Below are 11,247 nucleotides of genomic sequence, written 5' to 3' on the forward strand. Positions count from 1 at the left end.
CTGCTCCACTGCTGTCATCTTGGCAGTGCCCGTCTAAATCCCAAAATGGGCAAAGAGGTGATGGTTGGACTTAAACGGATAGTTCAACCTTTTGGTAAATTCGCCTATTGCCATAATCCCTATAGTCATATGAGTATCATTACATTTAATTATCGGTGCATGTTGTTTTGAGATCCGCGGGGCAGAGACGTGAGCTGCTCAGCGAACACAATAGAATTGAACGGTACAGGTCCCCCGTCCCTCATCAAACTCATCAAATACACAATCCAACAACTCCAAAACACTGTCGTGGACAAGTTGTGACCTGCAAATGCATAGCCGGAACTACATTCCAGACACGGCTGCTGGGCGGGGTGTTTTCATAAGCGCAAGTAGTTACGTATATTTTCTTAATGAGTCATAATATTAGATAATTATACATGAGGAGCTCACGTCTCTGCCCCGCGGATTTCAAAACAACATGCCCAGATTTTTAAAGGTACAGTAATGAACCTACTCCTATGGTTTATGGCCGTAGGCGAATTTGCCAAAATGTTGAACTATCCCTTTAAGACGATGCATGCAGTTATGCAGAAAAATAAACCTTCATGAAATTCAAATGTGTGAGTTTAAAAGTATTAAAAAATCACAATTGTCACAAAGGGGAAATTGGCTTAAGTGGCTACAAACCTGGCTGTATACCTGTTTCTTTCTGCTGCACATCTGGACGGTGTACATTGGAGTCCATGGGGATTGATTCGCTTTTGAGCCACCTTCTGGCTCAACTGGCCATGTATGAGGAATTCTTTGGTACTTCCGAATTAGCTTACTTTTTCAGCTGCTGTGGTTGCAGGAAGGAGACTTTTCTTTGCCTGGTCTTAGTGCCCATTTCAAACAGTTTTTGACACAAGCTCAACTACTGACCAGAGCTTTGTTTTGGGACTCTTACATTCATCCAGGTCACAGTGAGGCAATGTTGAAACAGGAGAACATGTTTTAGCTGAGCAACTATTGGATTAATAGAAAGAAAATGGGAGCGTGATAATTTGAGAAATTGTAGAATGACTCCAAACCAGCTCAGTTTGTGAGTAACATATTGTCATACAGCCTTGTATAAATGAGGGGGTAGACAGATGTCTATATATTATACATTGGATTATTTTTAGGCATTTACTCCAGGCTGTGAGAGCGAAAGCTTTTGAAATACTGTAACTGAGCGGATGTGAGGTACAAGGTAAGAACGGGAAGGTACAACCTGAGTAGTGCTGTGTCCAGGCATCAGCCACATCCAAACACACCTCAAAAGCCTTTAATCACTTTGTTGTTCTCCCTGGTTACAAAGAGGTGGAGCGGCAGAACAAATGTGTTTCTAAGAGTTTCAGAAGTGCACAAGGGAAAACCACATAACATGGAAGAGTAAAAAAAGACTTTCAAGGATTTGATTTTTTTTTTCCAAGGGGAAAGTTTAACAGGTCAAAGAAACAAAACAACATCACAAACACACAAGTAAACACAGTAGATGCCTCATCTCTAGTTGAGTTTGTGTCTCTGATTGCTTCCCTTGTGTTGCTCCTGGCCGAGGCTTATCAAAGAGCTCCTTTCATAAGTGCCAGGATCAAGCCACTGCTGTGACTGCTTGGCACCCACTGAGGTGGTTTGGAGGTGGGGAGGGCTGAGGAGAGGGGGGGGGGCAGCTTCAAAACAAAGAATGCAGGGCAGAGGAAGTCAAAATTGAAGATGGTGAGTGAAGGGGAGATGGTGCATTTGTGCATTTAAAGGAAAATGGGAAAGGAAAAAAGGGTTGAGTTCGGATGGGAATTGCCCACGGCTTCTGTAAAGTGTCTGTGGAATAAGTGTGTGTGTGTGTGTGTGTGTGTTCGTGTATTTGTGTGTTTTTGCTCATGACAGAGAGAGGAGGGAGAAAGAGGGCAATCTTTGTGTCTGGGGAGGAGTTGTTTTATACGTGTGCCGAGGAAAAAATTAATATGCATTTGCTTTAAGCCTTCTCTGCCTCAGTGATTTCTTGCTGACGTGCACTATAATGCACAGAATATCCAGGTGAAAGCAGAAAACAGTGAAGGACATGACTCGAGAGGGAAAAGAGCAAAACACACACACACACAGACACACACACACATACAGAGTTTACCCTGAGGCCATGTGTTCCTCCCCACTACAGGAACTACGGTTCTATCAAACTTGGCCTGTTTACTAAAGCATGTGACAGCGTTGCATTTTTACAAAACGTAATAACTGATTTTTGCAGCAGACCAGAGCTCATCCACTGAAGAGACCAGTCAGTCTGGTGTTGGCGAGTGGGAGTGGGGCTGGATGGTTGGATGGTGGGGGTGAGGGGTACATCATGTCTGGCACCAAAGTGATTATGACATGTTGCAAGCACTTTGCATGTTATGTCACATATGGTTAAATCAGCCTTATTGCATGCAATGATCTGATTACAGTTCCATGCTCTGTGCGTAAGATTGTGAAATATTTACAAGCTGATTACACACACACTCACACTTATCAGCCTAGAGTAAGATACTGTACAGAAGACTAATTGGAGATGTTCAGGGGAGCTGAATTTTGCCAACCATGAACATGGGCCTGATCTTTAGTCTCTGTTTAAATGTTGTCTTCTTGTCCTTGACTAAGTAGCTGAGCTCCAGGGAAATGACTCTTTAACTCTTTGTCCTCCATCTGCAGAGTGAAGAGGCAGTGAGAAATCGTGGACTTGCTCTTTAACCGACATGCTGCAGGGCAGACTAATATATCCAGGTATCACGAGCGAACGTGATGGTTCGGCGTGATGCGTGTGTGTAAGTGCATGTGTGATTCATGTGTGCGTTCCCTCAGTCTGCTTCGCCCGCAGCGAGCCGGTTGTGGCTTTCACTCTGTCTTGACTTCTCTCCCTCCAGGCTCCCAAATGATGGGCTGACCTTTCCACCTCGGCCAGGACTGCAGCGTCACTCACAGCATGAAGTGAAAACTCATCTCCTTGCTAAACACTTCACATCGCTCTCCTCTCTGCCTCCCTCCTCCACTTGCATCTGATTTGAATCCTGCCTCACAAGAAAGGTCAGAATCCTATATTCTCAGGATACATTATATTTGCAATATTTATTGTCTGCGCTTTGAGTCTTGAAGCAGTATGTTCAGCCACCGTGTGCTATTAGAGGAGGTTTCATTTCACTCTTAAGTCACAATTCTGTATATCATTTAACCAAACAAATACAGGTAAATATAGTCTGTAAATAAATAGATGTGCAGAGTCACAATTAATTCTACTTTTTTTCTCTCTTTAATTTAGGTCATTGCTTAAAATAATTTCATGAAATGTAACATTTATGTGTCTTTGTGTTGAGGAGGTGGTAACATCTGTCAGGAAGCACTAGGTCTTTGATTTTGAAAGAAAATTGTGTGTAACGTGGTACACATTTTAAAAAAACAACTAATTGAATTGAAAACATAATTGAATTGTTAATTCAATCTGTTAAGGTCAAATTAATTTAACCTTTTTAAAGTTAAATTGATAGGAGTGTAATAGGAATCTTTATGCAGATGTTTCTGGAATACACAACTACAGATGTTTGTTTTAGTGTTGTAAATATAAGACAAAAAATGGTGTAGATAAAGTGATGATTTCTTTCTTCTTCTTACACCTACCTTTTCTAAAACAAACAAAATGAACACACCAAACCAAACATAACCCAACTCCACTTGGTTTGCCCCAACAAGGCTGATTGAACACACCAGGCACTTGTCAACAGCACATTCATGGTTGCACCTCCATGACGGCACTGATCCCAGTATATCACCTCAGAGAGAGAAAGAGAGAGAAACAGAAATAAAAAGAAGGAAGAAAATAAAAAAGATGGCCAACAAAGCCATAGGGAAATCAATTTCACATAATGTATCAATCAACTACTGTAAATAGGATCTATCTTCAGCCAATTCAACCATTGAAAAAAACTATTTAAACTTAGATGTCTGTGTGCATGTCTGTGTTTGAGAGGGTGGGTGTAGGAGCTGTGCACCTGTGTAGTGAGGGAATGTTTGCAGCTCCCTCACAGTGCTTCTTCTCCTTTTTGTCTGACCCAGGGCGAAGTCCCTGGGTGGTTTCCTTCATCCAGGCATTGAAGACAAGAGCCTGTCAAAAGCTCAGCAGGAGGCCAGCGAAGGCTCACTGCGGCCCGGTCTCGCTCCCAACACAGCAAGAGAATCCACAGAGGAATATTGTGCCCTCGGGGGAAGAGAATGGAGCTTCTGTGGACTAGACAACTCCCTCACAGGTGAGAGAACGGGAGGAGATGAAGAGTGTTAGGAGAGAGGTGTTTAATCTTCTGTGTTCAGTGCATTTATCACATTAAAATGCACTTATTATTAGCTCATGTTTGAGAGGGTGTGTGCAAGTTATAGAAGACTTTTCGGATGCTTAAGATTCATTAATTGGGGTGAACCATCTCTGTGTGGTTTGAAACTATGGTCCCATCCTCACCTTAAAGGTATAATTCCAAATGGTAGTGTAGGAGAGTGAGAGCCAGGTCACCATGACCTGTAACTACTGATGCTGAACATATCAGTCCACCAAACAACAAGAAACATCTGGAAATATTGGCATAGGCTAAAGTACACCACACACACCCACTCACATCTTGGTTAAATTTGTAGGTTGTTAAGTTATAACTTTCATTATTGGCTTGAAACAGAGGTGAAACGTGTAACCTCGACTTTTCCGCGGCATCTCTTGTTTGTTTTATCAGAACAAAGGTCGAAAAACATTTTTTCCTTAGATTTTCTTGCAGATTATAGAACAACAACATGTTAGTGTTAGTGTAATAGTAGGTGGATTTTTCTAAAAACAAACCTACTGTAAATAACCATGCTCTTCAGTTGTCCTCACCCTCGGCAGCTGCAGGCATAGCGAACAAGATTACAATTACAAACACAAGGTTAAAGTGATAAATCTGTATTATTTTGAAAAACAGCTCTTTCTTTTGGCTTTTAATTTCCTCAACTACTGTATTATAATGCACAAGTGCAACTACAGCGCACACTGTATTATTACGACACAGATCAGACCGAGCTAAGGTTAGAGTGGAGGTTAGAGTGTGTGTAGGAATAAGTGGTGAAATGTTCAAAAACTTAAACTCTGCCTTGTAGATAGAGTGGACACAGTTAGGTTAGGTTAGGTTCAGGAAAAGATTGTGGTTAAAAGAAATCCTTCCTCATAGTTCCACAGTAATAAACATGTGGCTAGGGTTGTCATGTGGTCATAGCTGAAGGAAAAAACAAACAAACTTTTAAATGTCAGGTTTTGTCATAACATGTTTTCACACAGCTAATTAACTTTCTGTTTTTTTTATCGTGGATGTTCACTTGTACATCGTTATTTTTGCATTATTGTTGTGTTCTACTCTGTCCTCCGTGTCCTTAAACAACACAGTGAACCTGAAATTACACTAAATTATGCAAACGATGAAGACATAGTGATACTAATATTAAATTCACTAAGTTATAATATTATAATAGCTTCTCTCTTTTAGCTCAGCAGCAACTAAACTGCACAAGTACACAGAAGGTCAAGACTCTATACGGGAAACAGATGCATAATGAAATCACCACATATTTCACCGTGAGCTCATTGAGCCTGCAGGAGCAAATCGGGAGTGTGTGTGTTATGTGTGTGTGTTTTGGGGGTAGAAGCAATAAAGCTGCAGGAAAAGCTTCTCATCAGCAAAGAAGAAATAAAGCAAAGCAAAAAAAAAAAAAGCAAATATTTGTCCATCGAGAGAATAAGCTAAAAATAAATATTCAACGCCCCACTGATATGTCATGTAAAACTCTTTATGGCCTTTACAGTGCAATGTCATATGGAGTCATCTTCACTCCTCACCCCCTTTCACCCCACCAATCACCCTCTCCGCTCTGTCTGCCAGTCACCCACGGGCGTCTGACTCCCAACCTCTAACCCCAGCCAGCTAACCCACCCACCCACCCACCCACCCCCCACTCCGCCCCTTGTCTCACAGCATAGACCGTCCAGGAGCATTAAGTATTATGCAATAAGTATGTATTTATGTATATGAAGTGTGCTCAATGAATCATTGGCAACGTGGAAGGAATCTGTGATGAACCCTGATGAAGTTGCTGTTCCCTTAAGCTCCCATGTCACACTGCGGGCCTGTCTCCCAGCTCAGTTATATATCATACAGCCATCAGGGAGGAGAGAGTACAGTACAAAACATCATTAATAAGAAAATCATTAATATGGATCCGGGAGCAGGGACAGCACATCCTGGAATAATGAGAAAGCCATGATTAGTAATGCTGTATCTTCACATTTGGACGTACATTTATTATTAATCATGCGTAATTAAACAAGGGAATCACTGTATATATATTTACATATGCTGTGTTTTTTTGCAACTTATACTGCGCCCTCTGCACAGATGTACTATATACTGTGTGTGTGTGTGTGTGTGTGTATATACTGGTCCATAAGACACAGCAACTTCTGCACAGTAACTGCTGATCTTGACCTTGCACGTGTCTTTTTATGATTCGGTTTTTCTGCTTGTATATATATATTTTTCCTCCCTCTCCTAAGAAAAAAAAAAAGAAACGTTTTCATCTGGCTGAGCATATTTCGCAGTGAAATCTGCCAAGATCCATGAGTGAGCTGACCACCTGACAACACACCTGGATGCAAAAAACGTTCCAAATTTCTCCCGTGAGACCGAGACAGAGAGAGAGAAGTAGAAAAGAGAGGGAGGGAGTGAAAGCTAGGCAAAGTGGGAGAGAGAAAGACAGAGACAGAGAGAGAGAGAGAGTGAGAGGTGGAGTGCAAAGGGCAGCAACCCGAAAAAGCAGTGGTTCCCTCCCTCCTCCCTCCATACAGCATGGCAGTTAATTTAAATTCAGCAAGGAGACAACCCATAAATCACCTCCATTCTGACTAATGGCTTCTGCACTGGGGGAAAACTCTCGCCTCTCTACCTGGAGACATTCTACACTGCAAAAAAATATAGGCTGCACTAGGTTTGTGTGCATGTGTGCGAGGTGTGTGTGCGCGCGCGTGTATGTGCATAAATATATAAATATATGTACTGTATATATGAGTACTTGACTCAGACAGACAGTTTCCGAAAGAGTCAGCAGCTCAACTAACCTCTCCACCTGAGCAGCTCGCACTAGGGGCAGAAATCCCCCTGCGCTGCTCCATAATTAGCCGCTGTAACTGCAAAGTCTGACGTCAGAAGTGTGTGTGACACAAAACTAACCTTGGACTGGATTCCAAAATTCCCACCCTGGGTTGGCGAAAAAGCACGGCTCACCCCAGATTTATGAGTCATGTGAGTCATTATAGCTTCTGTACATGTAAATGTGTTTTCTTATATTCTTACTGTAAGTGGTCGGCACACCTCTGGGATTTTTGCAAAGTAATTTCTAATTATTTCAAAGTAAATTACTCACTTTAATATGTGTGTGTTTTTACAGTAATTTTTCTTTTCTTTTTTTGCAAGAAAAGAGGTACCACTTTCACAGTTTCATTATTTACATGGACATATTTGTTCGTAGAAAGCATCCTAGCCACAGTTGGGTGTTAAACATCTTGGCACAATTTACCCAGAGAACAAGAAGTCCCTATTTCCTCTCATTTGCTTCCACCATTTGTCATTATATGGGCAAAAAATCAGCTTCTCATTATTTTTTTGTTTCCTGCATGAAAACACCAGAGATATCCTTATTTGTCTGCTCTTCAAACACATCCACACGTTGAATCAAACGTTGAACTCAAAATAAATAAAATCTAAAATGTTATATATTTTTCTAAATAAAATGTATAATATTATACAGATTCTGCTTATGATTTATAGCAGCAAAGAGAGAAACGCTCGTGGGACTAAAAATGCTTTTAGTTATTAATTTAAAAGCCTTTCAAAGCCACGGTGCCTACACTAGTACACACAATACAACTTATTATAGTTTAGTTGGTATGTGTGTCATCCTAGCTAATGTAACAAGCTAATGTAGCCTCGAGCTACAACCTGTGAACAGACTCTCATGAATTCCCTCTCCCCCTCTCAGTTAATTTAGCACATGAATGTTGCGTTTAGGGGCACAACAAGCTTTTGTGTATGTGCGTGTGGCGGCATTGATGTTGGGGGCGGTGGGGGGGTTTGGGGGTAGGCCCGGGTGCAGCAGACAGGGTGGGCCGGGGACAGTACGTGACTCCTTGCTCAGGGCACCAGGTCGCTTGTTTGCTTTTTTTAGTTGGTCAGTGGTTTCGTGTGTGCAGCACCCTTTCGCTCAGGGATGACACACAGCACCTCATGACCTGTCACTACTCATCTGAGCATGCAGTCACATGACTGATATGAAACAGGCTAAAAATAATGATAACAATAATAATAAAAAAAATCTATTATCATATGATGTGTCTGGATATTTCACATACACAACCAGAACAAGGAAAAGAGTCCTGCCTTGTGGAAATACAGTATGTGAGTGTGTGTGTTGTTTATTTATTTTTTTAACTTTTCCAACAGCATTAAAAATTAACCACATATACAAACTCTGGGATTTGATTTATTTATGCCCTATTGCTAACAAAAATCAGAATTTCACATCTAAGTGACGAACAGCTTCTGTCCACTTATTGTTGGGCATGCAGAGATACCTCTCCAGCTGCAACAAACTGCTGTTGTTCAGTGACAAAATGTGGTCAAAAGCAAATAATAAAAAAAGAAGAACAAAAAAAGAAACCACTGCAACAGCATATCAAGACACAGACACATGCCATTTCATCAGACCCAGAGATCCATTGAGAGACCAGAGGAAGATTAAAGAATGTGCTTTCCACTCTGTAAGCCGTTACACTCTGTAGGCGTTTAGTCTAAACACTCCAGATGAAATGGGGCTATTGCTCGTGCAGTGACCTGGAGTAACTGGCTTCCGCCAGCTTTTGCCTCCCATTCCCTCCGAGTGACACGCATGACCTCCAGCTGTGATTGGGGCCTCCGATCTGCCCCCTGTGGGTCACACATGTGTTTTAAAACTCGATGACCCACCTTCCTTTACAGTCCATCCACCTCCTGCCTCCTGTTTCACTCCCCCCTCCCTCTCCTGGAGTGTAAGCTAGGTTGCTTGGACAGTCACTGCTTCCTGCTGGGCTCTGACTGGGCTTCAGAGGAGGTTTGAAGCCTTGAGGCGTGACGCAGATCGCCCAACTGAGGCAGAGTTCCAGTCACGGCTCCCCCCCCTCATGCTTTAGTGTCCAGCTGTGGAGGAGAGATAGGAGTCTCTGACTTTCAGGCCCCACCTACTGTCACCGACACCCGTACTCCATCGCTGGCCCGGGTAGGTCGCTTGGTATGGTCCAGCTCCCTCCACTTTAAAACAGCTGGGCTACGTGGGACACCCGAATGACTAGTAGTGACTGCGGCGGCTCGCTGCAATGATCCCTCGCACCGCTCGCCCGTCCCACTGACTAGTAATGACTATGATCAATCATATGTGAGGCCTCACTGCAAGAATATCAGACAAGATAAGAGCTGAGGTATGAACCCCCACCAGCCAAGCAGGTGTTGAGTTTTTCACTCGGAAAATGGCGAGGAGGGTCAGTCGCACAGCACGCCAGGTGAGGTCACTCCCAGCACCTCGATTTTTTTCTCATCATTGAACCCCCCCCCTTTTTCTTTTTGCTGCTAACTTCCATCCCATTGGACACTAGTTTCCTCTTGTGAGCTTTCCCCTCTCTCCTCTGAAGCTCCGGTCCTGTAATCCAATATCATTAGCCCTATGAATGGAAGGCTCTCTGTGTGAATCCATTAAGAAGGCTTCTCTGTGACTCCCTCTCTGTAATCTCTCTAACCCTGTGGGATTAATCACCCACTGAGAACAGAAATCGATCTGTTTAATCACTAAAAGATGTGACAAAAAACGCTGTAACTTGTGGATGTGGTGGGAAATTATTGGGCGATTGAAATTCATTGCAGAGAGAGAGAGAGAGAGAGAGGCGAGTAAGACTTATAGAAAACAGTGCTCTGTGGCACCTTAATGAGGCAATCATTCCACTTATTTGTGCTATGTATTTGTGCGTAGAGGAGCCTTTTTATTTGTTCAGGAAACGAGCAGTGAAGAAAGTAATACACCAAACAAGTCAATAATTCAAGAATAAAAAAGAAAAAAACACAAAGACAATGAGTTTGAACAAGAAGATCCTGTCATTTATTAGAAACAAGCAGAGCTTCCTTATTCGAGCACATTATCATCATTTAGTGCCACTCACTTACTTTGTGCATGTGCATGTTCAGCAGACGCGTGCGTTTGAGAAATGAGGCCAGTGTCCGCTGAGAAGTGTTGTAACATTTTAAGGTCTGATAATGCCTCCATGAGCCCATAATGAGAAGGAATGAGGGTCGCCCGGTGACGTTAACCCGCTAATAAAATCTGCCTTCCTTTAAAGGGTGTTAGAAAACCACAATTACCCCCCTGACATTTTTTTACTGCATGATTTATGAAGTGAATATTGAATCTCCCCCTCTAACCCTTATCCTGGCTGCAGAGTAATAAAGGGAAGTTAAGGGGCAGTATTGATTGGTTAAAAAGTAGTGTTTGATTTGCCACAGACCTGCGGATGAATGGAGGAGGAGAGGAGAGGAAAAGGAGAGAGGAGACTGGAGGAGAGGAGGAGAGGCTCGGCTATTGATGAGTTTTCCTCTCCCACGGCCCTCCACCATGCAGCCCCTGGCCGTCTGGACACCCGCCACGTGTGAACAAGCTTTCAGCTCACATCATCTTCTCCACTTCCACCTATAATTGGCCATATGTGTCACCAGCACCCTGCTGCTGCTGCTGCTGCTGCTGCTGCTGCTGCTGCTGCTGCTGCTGCTGCTGCTGCTGCTGCTGCTGCTGCCGCCGCTGCCACTGCCACTGCTGGAGGGGAAGGAAAGGGGAGATCACAGCTTTGACAAGGTGATTGTTGGGCGGGGGGGCGGGTGGGGGTCGGGACGACGACTCTTGCTTTGACATGTCAGGTAAGCCATATCTCAGCAAACACTTCTGAACTCTTGAGCCTTTCTGCCATTTAAATGAGTAGTAACCTGTTGTGTAACGACCGTCGGCCTTATTTTAACTGTTGTTTAACTGCCCGGGCTGTAAAGTTGTCACTGGAGAAGAGCAGAGAGATAATACTGTGGGTGTAAACTTTAAGCACTTGTCCTTCACATGCAGGCCAGACATAATGAGATATTTATAAAGTCT

The 11,247-nt window shown here is 43.0% G+C and overlaps 1 long non-coding RNA gene across 1 annotated transcript in view; it reads left to right on the forward strand.

Moving 5' to 3' along the window:
* Nucleotides 1–10,922, forward strand: part of LOC146982750 (uncharacterized) — a 100,395-nt gene extending 89,473 nt beyond the window's left edge. The window contains exons 4-7 of the long non-coding RNA XR_015036274.1: nucleotides 2,686–2,757; nucleotides 2,898–3,057; nucleotides 4,081–4,271; nucleotides 10,614–10,922. This is a non-coding gene — a long non-coding RNA (uncharacterized LOC146982750). The remainder of the gene's footprint in view (nucleotides 1–2,685; nucleotides 2,758–2,897; nucleotides 3,058–4,080; nucleotides 4,272–10,613) is intronic.
* The last annotated feature ends 325 nt before the right edge of the window (nucleotides 10,923–11,247 follow it).

Source organism: Trachurus japonicus, chromosome 8, assembly GCF_045865225.1.
Source record: "Trachurus japonicus isolate A0001 chromosome 8, Traja_1.0".
Lineage (NCBI taxonomy): Eukaryota > Metazoa > Chordata > Actinopteri > Carangiformes > Carangidae > Trachurus > Trachurus japonicus.